Genomic DNA, 15,209 nt, shown 5'->3' on the forward strand with positions numbered 1-15,209 from the left:
GCATTCTGTTTTGAATTTTGCTAAAGGTTTTGCCAGCAGAGGTGCTGGTAGGATGTGTTTCTTCTTGTTGTTTCCCCTGCTGAATTTTGGTGTCTCTGTTTCTGAATGAAAAATTAAAATGATACAGTATATCAGTCCTGGGAGAGTCAAAGAAACCTTGGATCTTTTCACAACTTCAAGCGAATCCTTATGTTCTGTTCCAGGAAAACGTGTCAACCACATTTGTGTTTGTCCATGTGCTGTTTATTTTTGTGACCCATTTTATAAAATCAGGTGATATTTATGCTTTTCAGAAATACTGGTGGTGGTGTTTTTCTCCCCAGTCCGATTGGGTCCTAACAGATCAGGAGAGAGTGTCTTTTGACTTCAGAAACTGCGGGAGCCTTTTAAAAAAGGGGTGTGTGTTGTTTTTGCAGCTTCTGGCTGAGACAGCTGCAAAGAGTACCTTGTGAATTTGGAGGCTGTAAAAATAGCCACTTGTTCTACACGTGTCGGGTTTTTTGAAAAAAGTGAGTTGTTTGTGTGCATGGATGCTACTTTGAGTAAAATATTGGATTGGGTTGGGGAGAGGGAAAAAGAAATTCTTGGAGTTTGCAGGTTATATTAAGGTTATATTAGGCACAGCCAGCTTGGCTTTACACTTGGTTCCTAATCCCACATGTTCCATCTTTCATTCCAAATCAGTTATTCTGGCTTCATCCACCTTTGCCACCTGGTACCTGAATCTGTGATATGTTTCAGTGTACAGAGAATCCTGAAGTTCTACAGAATTTTTATTTTTTAATATGATTGGTGCAGTAGTCCCAAACTGGACAGGGCAAAATCTATGAAATGAGTATTAGCTTAATTAATACCTCGGCTATGTTCCCACCTCCAGTCAATGCAATTAAGAGCCTCTGCAAATACGTATGTCAACAGTTTTGTTTTAGGGGGTGGTTATTGATACATTTGCCAACTCTTGAAATTAAAAAGTTTCTGGGCAGAGTGCGAGAAAACATCTAAGTTGCACAGCTATTACATGTGCTTACAAGTCCCCAGCCACCAATCAATAGCATCATATCAGGTCTCCGCAGATCACGGCACAATCTAAGCTAGACAACTGCGCCATAAAAGCAAGAAGAAGACTTCATGTGTGCGGAGCAGGTAACTCAAGGAAGTGAGTCAAGCCAGGTCCTCTGCTGATCAAATAACAGCCTTGGTTACTTCAATGCGCTTTGCGTGGGGCTACCCTGGGGCCTGGTGTGGAGGTTCTAGCTTGTGCAAAATGCCAGTGGCTAGGCAGTTTATATAGGGACGTATACCACCCTATAACGTGTAATGTGGGATGTGTGTGGCGCTGTGGGTTAAACCACAGAGCCTAGTACTTGCCGATCAGAAGGTCGACGGTTCAAATCCCCGCGACAGAGTGAGCTCCCATTTCTCAGTCCCTGCTCCTGCCAACCTAGCAGTTCAAAAGCACATCAAAGTGCAAGTAGATAAATAGGTACCGCTCTGGCGGGAAGGTAAACGGCGTTTCTGTGCACTGCTCTGGTTCGCCAGAAGTGGCTTACTCATGCTGGCCCCATGACCAGCTGTACGCCGGTTCCCTCGGCCAGTAAAGCGTGATGAGCGCCGCAACCCCAGAGTCGGTCACGACTGGACCTAGCTGTCAAGGGTCCCTTTACCTTTACCTTTAGGCAGTTTATGGGGGACAAGCTATTGCCAGCATTTAACTCCAGTTCTCAGAAGTCTGCACTGGCAACTCGTATTTTAAAGCTCCCGGTTCTCGCATTAGGTTACAAGGCCCTTAACAATTTGGCTCCAGGATATCTTCCTTATATCCCTGCCCAATTGCTGAAGTCTTTGGGGAGTCAATGTTTATGGCCCACCATGACTCAGATGCACCACTTGGACCCACCAGGAGTTGTTAGTTTAGTATTGGGGTCCCTATTATATGGAACTGCCTTCCAGTTGAAGTCAGAGAGCCCCCCCAAAAACTTCCAGCGCCCTACTGAAGACTATTCCAGTGGGCATTTCAACTGATCTTATCGTTTTAACCAATTACATTTTTTTTGTCTCGTATCTTTGCAAATGGCTTCCCCCCCAAAAAAAAATGTTTAGAGGTACTCTCAAGGGTGAAGGAAGGCGTTGTGACACCCAGGGCGGGCGTTGCTCCATAGGGCACATGTGCGGCATCGCTACGCACAACGCGTGCACCGTACATAGTAACACCGCACATGCGCTGTATAGCGGTTTGCCGCCGGTAGCGCTCCAGTGCCATACGGAAGGTGCCGGGATCCTCTCTTCACGGCTGTAGCGGCAACAGAGGAATCCCAGCATCATATGGACGGTGCTGGAGCGGCACTGGCGGCAAACTGCTATACAGTGCATGTGTGGTGTCGCTATGTACAGTGGCATGCATGCAACGTCGCACATGCGCTGTACTTAGTGGTTTGGCGCCGGTGCCAGGGTCCTCTGCTCGTGGCTGCAGCCATGAATGGAGGATCCACACCACAGGTGCGGTGATGCGATGGTTGCTCATACTGCCACGAGCTCCTATGGGGTGACTTCTTGTCACCCCCGCAGACATGGAACCTGGGGCGTACCACCCCTATGCCCCCCCATTGCAACGCCACTGGGTACTCTCACTTTGACTCAAGAAAATCACCGGGAAAGGAAATGAATTCACCATCAGATTCACAAAATGTTTAGGGGTATGCGTACCCCTGAGTCCCCCCCCCATAAAATCACTGCTTAGAGCAGTGGTTCCCAATTAGCTAAGTACTGCAGACCCCCTGTTTTTAAAATGCCAAGCCATGGACCCCCCTCCTTTTGAAATTCTTGATACCCTAATGGTAGTTTTTGTAATGTGGATGGTTTCATTCTACACCTGGCTTTCGACCACTTATGACTAAGAGAAGATGCCTGGGTGCTAAGATGGCACCTGACGTCTTCACCATTTGGGGGTCATTGGATCTGGATATGACACACACACACACACACACACACACACACACACACACACACACCATCCTTTGGAATTCTACCAGCTATATTTTATCTGCACAATCGGAATGGATTTCTGGAACACAAATTGCTTGTTCTGTGCAGCCTGAACAGGAGCAGTCAGCATTAAGAAAAGGAGGTCGGAATAGGCCAATATATATGTGGACTGTCCCTGGATCAAATGACTTTTCTTCTTAAAGTTCTCAAAAGCTCTTGACCCAGCTCAAGGTTGTCATCTGAACTAGCCAGAGAATCAATCACACTCAGTCCATCCTTTGAAAAATAAGACTTGAGAGCCGTCTTGCCCTGAAATGGCAACTAGACATTCCATTTTGGTGACTGCAACCCTGGTTTAAGGAGCCATTTGGCACCTATCTTTTTCTTTTTAAAAAAATCAGTAGCCCCTACCACACAGGTTCTCAAAATCTTCCTGGCCTTTCCCACCCCCAGTATACATGGATGTGCACCATTCGACCTTTAAATTAGAAAAATACAGTGCTACCTCTGGTTATGAACTTAATTCATTCCAGAGGTCCGTTCTTAACCTGAAACTGTTATTAACCTGAGGTACCACTTATTTATACATTAATTGTTGGATCAGTTGGATACTTTCACATGGCTTTGTATGTTTAGAGGCATTTCATTCATTGTGACTTGATGTTATTTTTATTGATCATAGTTTAGTAATTCTTCATTGTAATGGGCCTTCTCGGTGGTGGCACCCGCCCTGTGGAACGCCCTCCCATCAGTTGTCAAGGAAATAAACAACTATCTGACTTTTAGAAGACATCTGAAGGCAGCCCTGTTTAGGGAAGTTTTTAATGTTTGATGTTTTATTCTGTTTTTAATCTGTTGGGAGCTGTCCAGAATGGTTGCGGAAACCCAGCCGGATGGGCAGGGTATAAACAATAATAATAATAATTTATAATAGATAAGTGTTAACTGTTGAATTATTATTTGCTGATGTTTAATTTTACTGTTTACTATACTAATGGATTATTGAATATTGCTTTATTTGATATAAGTTGTTTGTTTTTCAGTTATTGTGTCTTTTTGTATAAGATCAGGGGGTTATTACAAGTGTGATCCTTGTTGCCATTTTCTTGCTTTTGCAGCTTGTAAACCTCTTTGTGCATAGAAAGTTGGTATACAAATTAAAAGTGAAACGGAATAAAATTAAAAGACTTGGGCTCTCCTCCGCCCAACACCCCTCTTTCCTAAGACCCGAGACAGCTAACAGAATCACATTTAATGTGATTATAAATAATCAAGGGAGATTATTTTCAGGGAGTGGGGGTCAAAACCTTAAGAAAACACAAGGAGTCGCAACAGCAGTAGCTCCGGGAGGATGGAGAAAATAAGCAGTACAGGTTGTTTTTTTAAAAAAAAAAGTGGCACAAAAGTTTATTTAAAAATAAATTAATCTTAGAAGCCTTCCAGATGTACAATTTCCATATATGCAGTGTATGTGTGCGTATGTGTGTTAAGGGGAGCATTGAGTTGTGTGGCCCCCTCCCCCCAAAACCACACTAAACAATTTTATCAGGTGATCAGCTGACATTTGCATCCAGTTCTGCAGTTTCCAAGTGCTTTTAACCATCCTTTTGTCAGAGAAAGGCACTGGTTCTCTCTCTCCCTGATGCTGCTTACCCTGGGAGACCCCCTAAATAAGATTCTGATCAAGGGTGAAACCTAAACATACAAAGGGGAACAAACAAAAGGAAGTTAGGGTTTTTTTTGGAACTTAAAGGTTAGGTTACTGATGCCTCAGACTCCAATCCACAAAGCATTGGCCCCATTGACTAAGTGGTTAGCTCAGCCTTCAACATTTGCAAAAAGGAAATGGGTTTGCTCTTGCCAGATTCCCATCCTCAAGTCAATGAGCTCTAAGTAGGGAGATGGTCCTTGACAAAGAGGTGGCGAATTCCTCAAGGACTAGCCCTACCTGATAACCAGCAGTGAAATTGGCTTTCCCTGATGGAGTCTTCTGATATTTATGCGCACCCCAGTCCTAAACATTTGCAATAAATTAGAAGGGGGGAAAATGGAGGCAATGAGAGATTTTACTTTTTGGGCCTCCATGGTCACTGCAGATGGTGATCAGCAGTCACGAAATTAAAAGACGCCTGCTTCTTGGGAGAAAAGCAATGGCAAACCTAGACAGCATCTTAAAAAGCAGAGACATCACCTGGCCAAAAAAGGTCCGTATAGTTAAAGCTATGGTTTTTCCAGTAGTGATGTATGGAAGTGAGAGCTGGACCATAAAGAAGGCTGATCTCCGAAGAATTGATGCTTTTGAGTTATGGTGCTGGAGGAGACTCTTGAGAGTCCCATGGACTGCAAGAAGATCAAACCTCTCCATTCTGAAGGAAATCAGCCCTGAGTGCTCACTGGAAGGACAGATCCTGAAGCTGAGGCTCCAATACTTTGGCCACCTCATGAGAAGAGAAGACTCCCTGGAAAAGACCCTGATGTTGGGATAGATGGAGGGCACAAGGAGAAGGGGACGAGAGAGGACGAGATGGTGGGACAGTGTTCTCAAAGATACCAGCATGAGTTTGCACAAACTGTGGGAGGCAGTGGAAGACAGGAGTGCCTGGTGTGCTCTGGTCTAGGGGGTCACGAAGAGTCGGACACTGGCGTCACCATGCTGTGCCTGATCCTTTTTCACCTTTTGCTCTGCTAATTTTGCCTTCCCAGCTTTGTGCAAATAAGCCAATTGCCTTCTCTGTCCCTTTGGTAGACTGTGAAGGCTTGTACATTGATATGACAGTGTGGTGTAGTGGTTAGAGTGTTGGACTAGGACCTGGGGGACATGGGTTTGAATCCCCACTCAGCGGTGGAGCTCTGCAGGTGACCTTGGGCCAGTCGCTTTCCCTCAGCCTAATCTACCTCCCAGGGTTGTTATAGAACCGTAGAAGAAGATAATAAACTGTTTTTATACGTGACAATGATACCAAGAGTACTATTGTCACAGAAATGGAAACAAGAAGAATTACCGACGAAAGAAGAATGGCGGACAAAATTAATGGACTATGCTGAATTGGATAAGATGACAGGAAGGATCCGAAACCGGCAGGATCAGAGATTCTCAGAAGACTGGAGTAAATTTGTGAACTACTTGAACAGTAACTGTAATCAACAGATTACGCTAGTAGGACTACAATAAGTTTTGTAAGGAGGATTATGCGAAATATTGCTGAGAAAATTTATGAATAGGATTATTAGTTAAGCATTATTAAAAGCAATAGTGAAATTAATGAAATGCAGATTAAGTGATAAAGACTGGAAAATATTCAGATGTAGTTGATGGAATTCCAAAATATTGTATAAGATAAGAATATATGTTATATGATTTTTGGAAATTATATGAAAAACTTTATATATATATCATAGAATCATAGAATCATAGAGTTGGAAGAGACCACAAGGGCCATCGAGTCCAACCCCCTGCCAAGCAGGAAACACCATCAGAGCACTCCTGACATATGGTTGTCAAGCCTCTGCTTAAAGACCTCCAAAGTAGGAGACTCCACCACACTCCTTGGCAGCAAATTCCACTGTTGAACAGCTCTTACTGTCAGGAAGTTCTTCCTAATGTTCCTAATGTTTAGGTGGAATCTTCTTTCTTGTAGTTTGGATCCATTGCTCCGTGTCCGCTTCTCTGGAGCAGCAGAAAACAACCTTTCTCCCTCCTCTATGTGACATCCTTTTATATATTTGAACATGGCTATCATATCACCCCTTAACCTCCTCTTCTCCAGGCTAAACATGCCCAGCTCCCTTAGCCGTTCCTCATCAATGGTTCCTCTTCATCCTGGAGAAGAGTGACTAGTATATATAATCGTAGAAGAGTTGGAAGGGACCTTGAGGGTCATCTAATCCAGGCTTCCTCAACCTTGGGCCTCCAGATGTTTTGAGACTACAGTTCCCATCATTCCTGGCCACTGGTCCTGCTAGCTAGGGATCATGGGAGTTGTAGGCCAAAAACATCTGGAGGCCCAAGGTTGAGGAAGCCTGAATTTTAGTCCAACCCCTTGCAATGCAGGGATCTCAGCTAAAGCATCCATGGCAGATGGCCTTCCAAACTTTGATTAAAATCCACAACCTCTTGAGCGAGACCCGTTCCACTGTCAAATAGCCCTTCCTGCCAGAAACTGTTAGCTTTAAGAAAATTTATCCTAAATTGATTTTATCCACCCTTCCACCTGATGAACAAGCAAGCTGGCACATCAAAAGGAAGCTGCAATTCTCTCAAGGAACAGAATTTATGGAGAGGAAGAATTGGGAATTATTCTCATAGCTCAGATATCGATAAGAGGAGCAAAGCGGTACCCAGACAGTACAAATAGTTATCTTCCTGAGCTGTTTCCGCTCCCTGCCCAGTTTCAAGTTTGGGGGTGGGGGCGTTTTAACATCACGAACAGTAATAATCAAAAGTCGGATGGTATAAATTTTCAGCATCTATTTTTTTTAATAAAAATTTTTATTGGTTTTTCACAATTTATGTAAACACAAACAATACACACTACAAACATACAAACACATAAACAAACATGTATAATTTCAAATCCTTTTTTCTTAAACCTTACTTCACCGACTTCACCGTACCTCCCCTTTCTTCATCCCAATTCCCAAATTTATTTCAGCAAATCCTCCCCCTTAATTTTATCTAATTTTCCATAAATTTTCAGCATCTACCAGCTTGCCACACCGCTTTAGTCCATCAACAAAAATAAAAGCATGTTATGAGTATAAATTGGAGAAGGGGAGACGTTGGTCTCTTTGGAGAAAAGGTGGGATATGAATGTAATACAGTGGTACTTCGGGTTAAGAACTTAATTCTAACCTGAAACTGTTCTTCACCTGAAGCACCACTTTAGCTAATGGGGCCTCCTGCTGCCGCCGCGCCGCCGGAGCACGATTTCTGTTCTCATCCTGAAGCAAAGTTCTTAACCCGAAGTACTATTTCTGGGCTAGCGGAGTCTGTAACCTGAAGCATCTGTAACCCGAGGTACCACTGTACAGTGTTGTTGCTTCCATTAGGAAAACAGCTCACAACTGATCCATTTGCCTCCCCCAGCATTTGCCAGTACAGTCAAGTTCCCAGCAATGTGGCTGACCTTTGAGCCCTTGCTCTGTTGGGCATCTTTTCATTTGTTTGCTTTTGTTTGTTCCTTGTGCTTGCAAGGCGAGATTGTGGATGTGGAAAGAAAGAGCCTGATAATAAAGGGAAGGACGCTGCAAAAAGAGCTTAGGTCTACTGGCAGAGTTGGCTCAGTCCTGGGTTCAGAATTCACCTCAGAAATCATCTTGCAAATGGGGCCTTAGGCAGGCAACCTTAAAGGTAAAGGTAAAGGGACCCCAGACCATTAGATCCAGTCGTAGCCGATTCTGGGGTTGCGGCGCTCATCTTCCTTTATTGGCTGAGGGAGCCGGCGTACAGCTTCTGGGTCATGTAGCCAGCATGACTAAGCCGCTTCTGGCAAACCAGAGTAGCGCACGGAAACGCCATTTACCTTCCCGCCGGAGCGGTACCTATTTATCTACTTGCACTTTGACGTGCTTTCAAACTGCTAGGTTGGCAGGAGCAGGGACTGAGCAACGGGAGCTCACCCCGTCGCGGGAATTCGAACCGCCAACCTTCTGATCAGCAAGTCCTAGGCTCTGTGGTTTAACCCACAGCGCCACCCGCGTCCCTTTCTTGCAAGTATAATTCTGGCCTACCATACAAGGCCAGTGCAAGGATTTCTCTAAAATAATATTAGCATTTTTTTATTTTTAAAAAAAGACGATGTGGAGTTCACATTCACAATAATCCTTTTTGTATGAGAGACTGGAGCTGTGTACTTGCCATGCATTTAAACACACAGCTTTCCAAAAAGAACATTGGGAATTATAGTTTGTTCCTCATAGAGCTACAATTCCCAGCACCCAGTGTTTCTGTCATGATGATATTGTTGTTGTTGGCCACATGACCTGGAAAAACTACCTGCAGACAAACGCCGGCTCCCTCGGCCTGTAAAGCGAGATGAGCGCCACAACCGTAGAGTCCTTCGCGACTGGACTTAACTGTCAGGGGTCCTTTACCTTTACCTTTTAACACTTTAAAATGAAACAATGCTCAGTAATAAATAATAATAATAAAATGCAACACTTACATAATCTAATAAAATAAATTAAAAGGCTTAGAAGAGTAGAGGCAGTGTAGAATCAATTTAAGAACAATAATCCAGGAAAAGCTTGCTGAAATTGTTGTTCATTACATATTTTTTTCCAGACCATTTACAGTTGCCGTTGTGCAGCAGGTTGAAACATATCCTTCGGTTGTATTCCTCTCTTAGGTTTATTCCCCAGTCTAGGGAACTCGGGACAGACTTTATAATTCCCCAGCCATCTTTAGCCTCGCAACCACAGCCTTGTGAGGTAGGGCAGCCTCACAGACAGGGACTGGTTCAAGGGCACCCAGTGAGTTTCAGGACTGGTAGAGAGGGATTTGAACCTGGCATTCTCTGATAAATATCATTTTTTTAAAAAAAAAGAAAGGTCTTGAACCTTCAAAAAAAATATGAACCTGGCATTCTCTGGTTCTAGGTTGACACCCTAACCCAGGGGTCAGCAGCCTTTTTCAGCAGGGGGCCGGTCCACTGTCCCTCAGACCTTGTGGGGGGGGCGGACTATATTTGGAGGGGGGGAATGAACGAATTCCTATGCCCCACAGATAATGCAGAGATGCATTTTAAATAAAAGGACGCATTCTACTCATGTAAAAACACGCTGATTCCTGGACCTTCCGCGGGCTGGATTTAGAAGGTGATTGGGCCGGATCCAGCCCCCAGGCCTCAGTTTGCCTACCCATGCTCTAACCACTATACCACACTGCCTCTCAATATTATCCCTACCTGGAGATGCCAATGGGGACCGAGCCAGGGACCTTCTACTTGCAAGGCAGACGCTCTAACCACTGAACTACAACACTTGCCCATAAGATAGCAGCATCCTTAATATGTTTATGGCTGTGGGGAGGTTTCATTCATTTCAGGGGTTTGGACTAGATGACTCTTGGGAATCTCAAGTTTACAATACTATAATTCTATGTACAAGCAAGATCTATAGGGATGCAGGTGGCGCTGTGGGTTAAACCACTGAGCCTAGAACTTGCCGATCGGAAGGTCGGTGGTTCGAATCCCCGTGACGGGGTGAGCTCCCGTTGCTCGGTCCCTGCTCCTGCCAACCTAGCAGTTCGAAAGCATGTCAAAGTGCAAGTAGATAAATAGGTACCGCTCCAACAGGAAGGTAAACGGCGTTTCCGTGTGCTGCTCTGGTTCGCCAGAAGCGGCTTAGTCATGCTGGCCACATGACCCGGAAGCTGTAGGCCGGCTCCATTGGCCAATAAAGTGTGATGAGCGCCGCAACCCCAGAGTTGGCCATGACTGGACCCTAATGGTCAGGGGCCCCTTTACCTTTAAGTAAGATCTATACACGGCTTGATTGCTAGTGGGGAGCTCTTGCAGTTTGCAAGAGAGAAAACGATGAAACCATCACTAAAAAATAAAAATTGCAGCTGTATTGCAAAATGCACAGAAGGTTGAAACCGCAAGAAATCCAGTGAAAACTCCTGCAAACTTTCCAACAGCATTGCTACTGGATAATTCCAACACGTATTTGGGTCTGGGATTTTGAGACACCTGGAAACTCTTATTTACTTCCTGTCTCACCTTGAGGGCGTCGCTTGGCGTAAATCGAGGTGGTCCATGCATTCGTTTCCGATGTGCTGAAAGCCTGGGACTTAGGATCCTGGCATCGTCGAGGTGTCCGTCTGATGTCACCCCCCTATGCATGTCAAGGTGTGCATGACTCGGTCCTCACTGGATTGCTAAGTGATAAAGTCCAGGCACAAAACGGCCTCTCTGCAGATCAAACAGCCTGTGCTGTCATTGGCACCTCTCCGCACCTCCAAACACAAGGCTCAAATTACAACCACTCTGGTTCTGTATTTTATTTCATTTTTAAAATGTCCAGTGTTGATTTGTAGTGTAATTTCTCTCTCTCTCTGGTTCTTTATCCTTTTGTTTTGCTTGTCAGCCATGTTGAACAGGAACCGGCCCAGAAAAGTAGCCAGAAAGTATTTTAGAGAAACAATAAAGTCTCCTTCAGCTCAAGGAGTCATTGAGGTGATGTGAAGAGCAATACACATCCCAGTGTGAAGTCTTAAGCAGCCTCCTCTGATTTCTGTGGGACCAGAATTCTTTTACAGGCCCTGACACAATTTCTCCCCTACTTACCACTTTTGACAACAGGGAGATGTGAATCCAGAAGAGATGGCTTTTGCAAAAAAAATGAAATTCACTCCCTAGCTGCCTCTAACACACCTTCAGAATCAAAAGTGATGCATGCGGTCCTTCACCCTGTCCTTAACCTGATTTTAAAAAAGTGTTGCTAATTTCATAATAATAATTTAATAATTTATTATTTATACCCCGCCCATCTGGCTGAGTTTCCCCAGCCACTCTGGGTGGCTCCCAATCAAGTGTTAAAAACAATACAGCATTAAATATTTAGAACTTCCCTAAACAGGGCTGCCTTCAAATGTCTTTTAAAAATAGGATAGCTGCTTATTTCCTTGACATCTGGATGGGAGGGCGTTCCACAGGGCGGGCGCCACTACTGAAAAGGCCCTCTGCCTGGTTCCCTGTAACCTTACTTCTCGCAATGAGGGACCCGCCAGAAGGCCCTCGGCGCTGGATCTCAGTGTCCAGGCTGAACGATGGGGGTGGAGACACTCCTTCAGGTATACAGGACCGAGGCCGTTTAGGGCTTTCAAGGTCAGCACCTACACTTTGAATTGTGCTCGGAAACATACTGTGCTCAGAAACGTAATTAAAAAGAAAAGGCACTTTAGACGTGTCCAGAGACACTTTGCCCTCTGGTACAATAACTGAGTCAATGAATTGTAGAGTTGGATGGGACCCCAAGGGTCATCTAGTCCAACCCCGTGCAATGCAAGAATCTCAGCTCAAGCATCCATGACAGATGGCCAACCTCTGCTTAAAAACCTCCAAGGAAGGAGAGTCCACAACCTCCCGAGGGAGACTGTTCATAGCTGTCAACCTTTCCCTTTTCTTGTGAGGAATCCTATTCGGAATAAGGGAATTCCCCTTAAAAAAAAGGAAAATGTTGACAGCTATGAGACTGTTCCTGTGACGAACAGCTCTTACTGTCAGAAAGTTCTCTGGAACTGGAGAAAAAAACCTTGTTCCATTTCCATGTGACAGCCCTTTAGATATTTGAAGATGACTATCATATCTCCTCTCAGTTTCCTCTGCAGGGGGTTGGACTCAATGATCCTCATAGTCCCTTCCAACACTACCAGTTGATGTTTCTATGTTTCTTCAGGCTAAACATACCCAGCTCCTTCAACCGTTCCTCATAAGGCTTGGTTTCCAGACCTTTGATCATCTTGGTCTCCCTCCTCTGCACACCTTCCAGCTTGTCAACATCCTCCTTAAATTATGGTGCCCAGAATTGGACATAGTACAGTGGTACCTCTGGTTGCGAACGGGATCCGTTTCAGAGCCCCGTTTGCAAGCTGAGCAGAACGCAACCCGCGTCTGCATGTGTGCAGGTCGCAGTTCGACGCTTCTATGCATGGGCGAGACGTCATTTTGAGCATCTGCGCATGCGCGAGTGGTGAAACCCGGAAGTAACCCCTTTCTGGTACTTCCGGGTCACCGCGGGACGCAACCTGAAAACGCTGTCATGTCAGGTGTCCCCCATCTTATATTCATGCAGTACAGTCATACCTCGGGTTACAGACCCTTCGGGCTGCATGATTTCGGGTTGCGCACCGCACCGAACTCGGAAGAACTGGAACGGGTTACTTCTGGGTTTCTGCGCATGCGCAGAAGTGCCGAATCATGACCCGTGCGTGTGCAGATGCGCCGCTGCGGATTGCAAATGCTGCAGGTTGCGAACATGCTTCCCTCACGGATCACGTTCGCAACCCGAGCATCCACGGTACTTTTCAAACATTTTGTTTTGCTTGTGTTTGTTTGCCCAGAGGTAGCAAAAAAAGCTTGTGGGGCCAGTATTTGGGGACACCCTTAGACCTTGGGTGGTTTTCGTGGGGAGGCGATTTCAGACAAACAAACCCTCTCTTTCCTTACAGTTGCCACGAGGAATCAGCATTCCTGGTCCATTTCCCTCCTGCAGCTGTACATAACGTGTACAAACGTGCTGGGATGACCTCGCAATGTGGGTTTCTTCCAGTGACCACTGGCATGGTGAAAACGCCTCCCTCTCGTGGTCAGGCCTGGTGGACATTAAATATCTGCACAATGGAGTACTTGTTCCATGATTACCTCTCCATGTGATGACCAGAAGCTATGGCCTGGGGGTTATAGAATTTTAGATTTGGAAGGGACCCCAAGGGTCATCTAGTCCAACCCCCTGCAGTGCAGGAATCTCAACTAAAAACTACAGGGTCCAACCTGTCCCCCCTGCCCCAATATTGAGCTCTGATCAATTCCATCCAGCATGGCTAGTGGACAAGGATGATGGCAGGTGCTTCCCAACAACATCTCAGGGATGACTCACACCCCGGCCATCACCTCTTTAATCTTCTACCCTCAGGCAGGAGATACAGAAGTATAATCACCCGTACCAACAGGCTAAAAAATAGCTTCTATCCATGGGCTGTTAGGCTGTTGAATGGAAAATAACAGAGCAAAATTGACTTGCGAGGTGGTGTGTTGTTCGATAAGAGATTGAGTGTTTGTGGGGGTAGGCTTGTTTAATTTCATTGTACACAGGTTGTACAATGACAATACCTCGGGTTACAGATGCTTCAGGCTACAGACTCTTCAGGTTACAGACTCCGCTAACCCAGAAATAGTACCTCAGGTTAAGAACTTTGCTCCAGGATGAGAACAGAAATCGTGCTCCGGCGGCAGCAGGAGGCCCCATTAGCTAAAGTGGTGCTTCAGGTTAAGAACAGTTTCAGGTTAAGAACGGACCTCCAAAACAAATTAAGTTCTTAACCCAAGCTACCACTGTAAAGGTATCATCATCATCTAGCCTAGCCCTTCCCTAAGCCAAATACACTGATTCTCAACAAATTTAATCAATTTTGTATTCCCCTTTTCTATTCTTCCTTCCTACATGTGGCCGCTGGTTTGTTCAGGTCTCAGGTTTTGCTTTTGCTTTTTTATTATTAAAAAAAAGAAGAGAGGGAATGAAAGTAAGCAAGAGATTAAAGCCTTTAATCTCACCCCGTTTGCTAATTAACTAGCGGACAGGAAAAAGCATTGTTCGGTCTCTACAGCGGGTTGATGACATTATTGTATTATTGATGTGTCGCAGCAGTTCTGGGCTCTCAGCTGTCTGCTACCCGGCCTCCTTGCTCCTTAAGCCTTTGTAGATGATTTGCATCCCTGGAGCTTCCTTTATGTGAAAAATAAATTCTGGAAGTCGGTAGTAAATATGTCCTGCACCAAGACAGTGCGCCTGGAGGGTTGTGTGTGCACGTGTGTGTTTGTGTGAGTGTGTGTGATGTGATGTGATTGCCGACTTCTGATAAGGACAGACGAGGTCACCTGCAAGCATCTTTCTGCAAAACTACAAAGGGTGACTTCCCCCCCCCTGAAAGTAGCTTTGGATAGTCCTCTCCACAGTCCATAAATCTGATCCACACAAGCCCATCCTAGCTACTAGGAGGGGGAAGAAAAAAACACACCCTCCTGGCCTCTCTAAATGGATTTAATTGCCTGCCTTCCTCAAAGTTGTGTTTCTGTAAAGGCTTTAGGCAGCTTAGACTCTAGATGACAAAAGGGAGTCTTTATGCTCTCTAAATGGTGAAAATGAGCTAAAGCTTATTTGGGTTGTGGCTACACTTAATACAGTTAGGGAACCCATTTTCTTTCTCTCGGTGTAAGAGTTGTTTCAACAGCAGGGCTGTCTTGAGTATTTATTCCTCTCTCTTTTGCATGAGATTTGTGTTGCCCTCTTCTTCTTTTTCCAGTTGATCTCTGCTAGATTTTCCTCCCGCAGCTGTGTAAACTCTGCTTGGAGCCAGGAACCTTTCCAAAACAACTAACGCCCAGGGAAAAGTGCCGCCATTGCAAATCCCCATGTAAATCGCAAGTGTTGGTCACATAGAATTGCAGGAGCAGGCTGTTTCTCTGAAGATACAATAGAGCATTATTTTGGGGGAGGTGATGGGGTTG

General features: G+C 45.1%; 1 protein-coding gene across 11 annotated transcripts in view; it reads left to right on the top strand.

The window, feature by feature from the left end:
- TENM4 (teneurin transmembrane protein 4) overlaps positions 1-15,209 on the top strand; it is a 1,513,375-nt gene that overhangs the window by 1,214,285 nt on the left and 283,881 nt on the right. The gene's annotated exons all lie outside the window — the stretch shown is intronic.

Source organism: Podarcis bocagei, assembly GCF_964188305.1.
Source record: "Podarcis bocagei genome assembly, chromosome: 6".
NCBI lineage: Eukaryota > Metazoa > Chordata > Lepidosauria > Squamata > Lacertidae > Podarcis > Podarcis bocagei.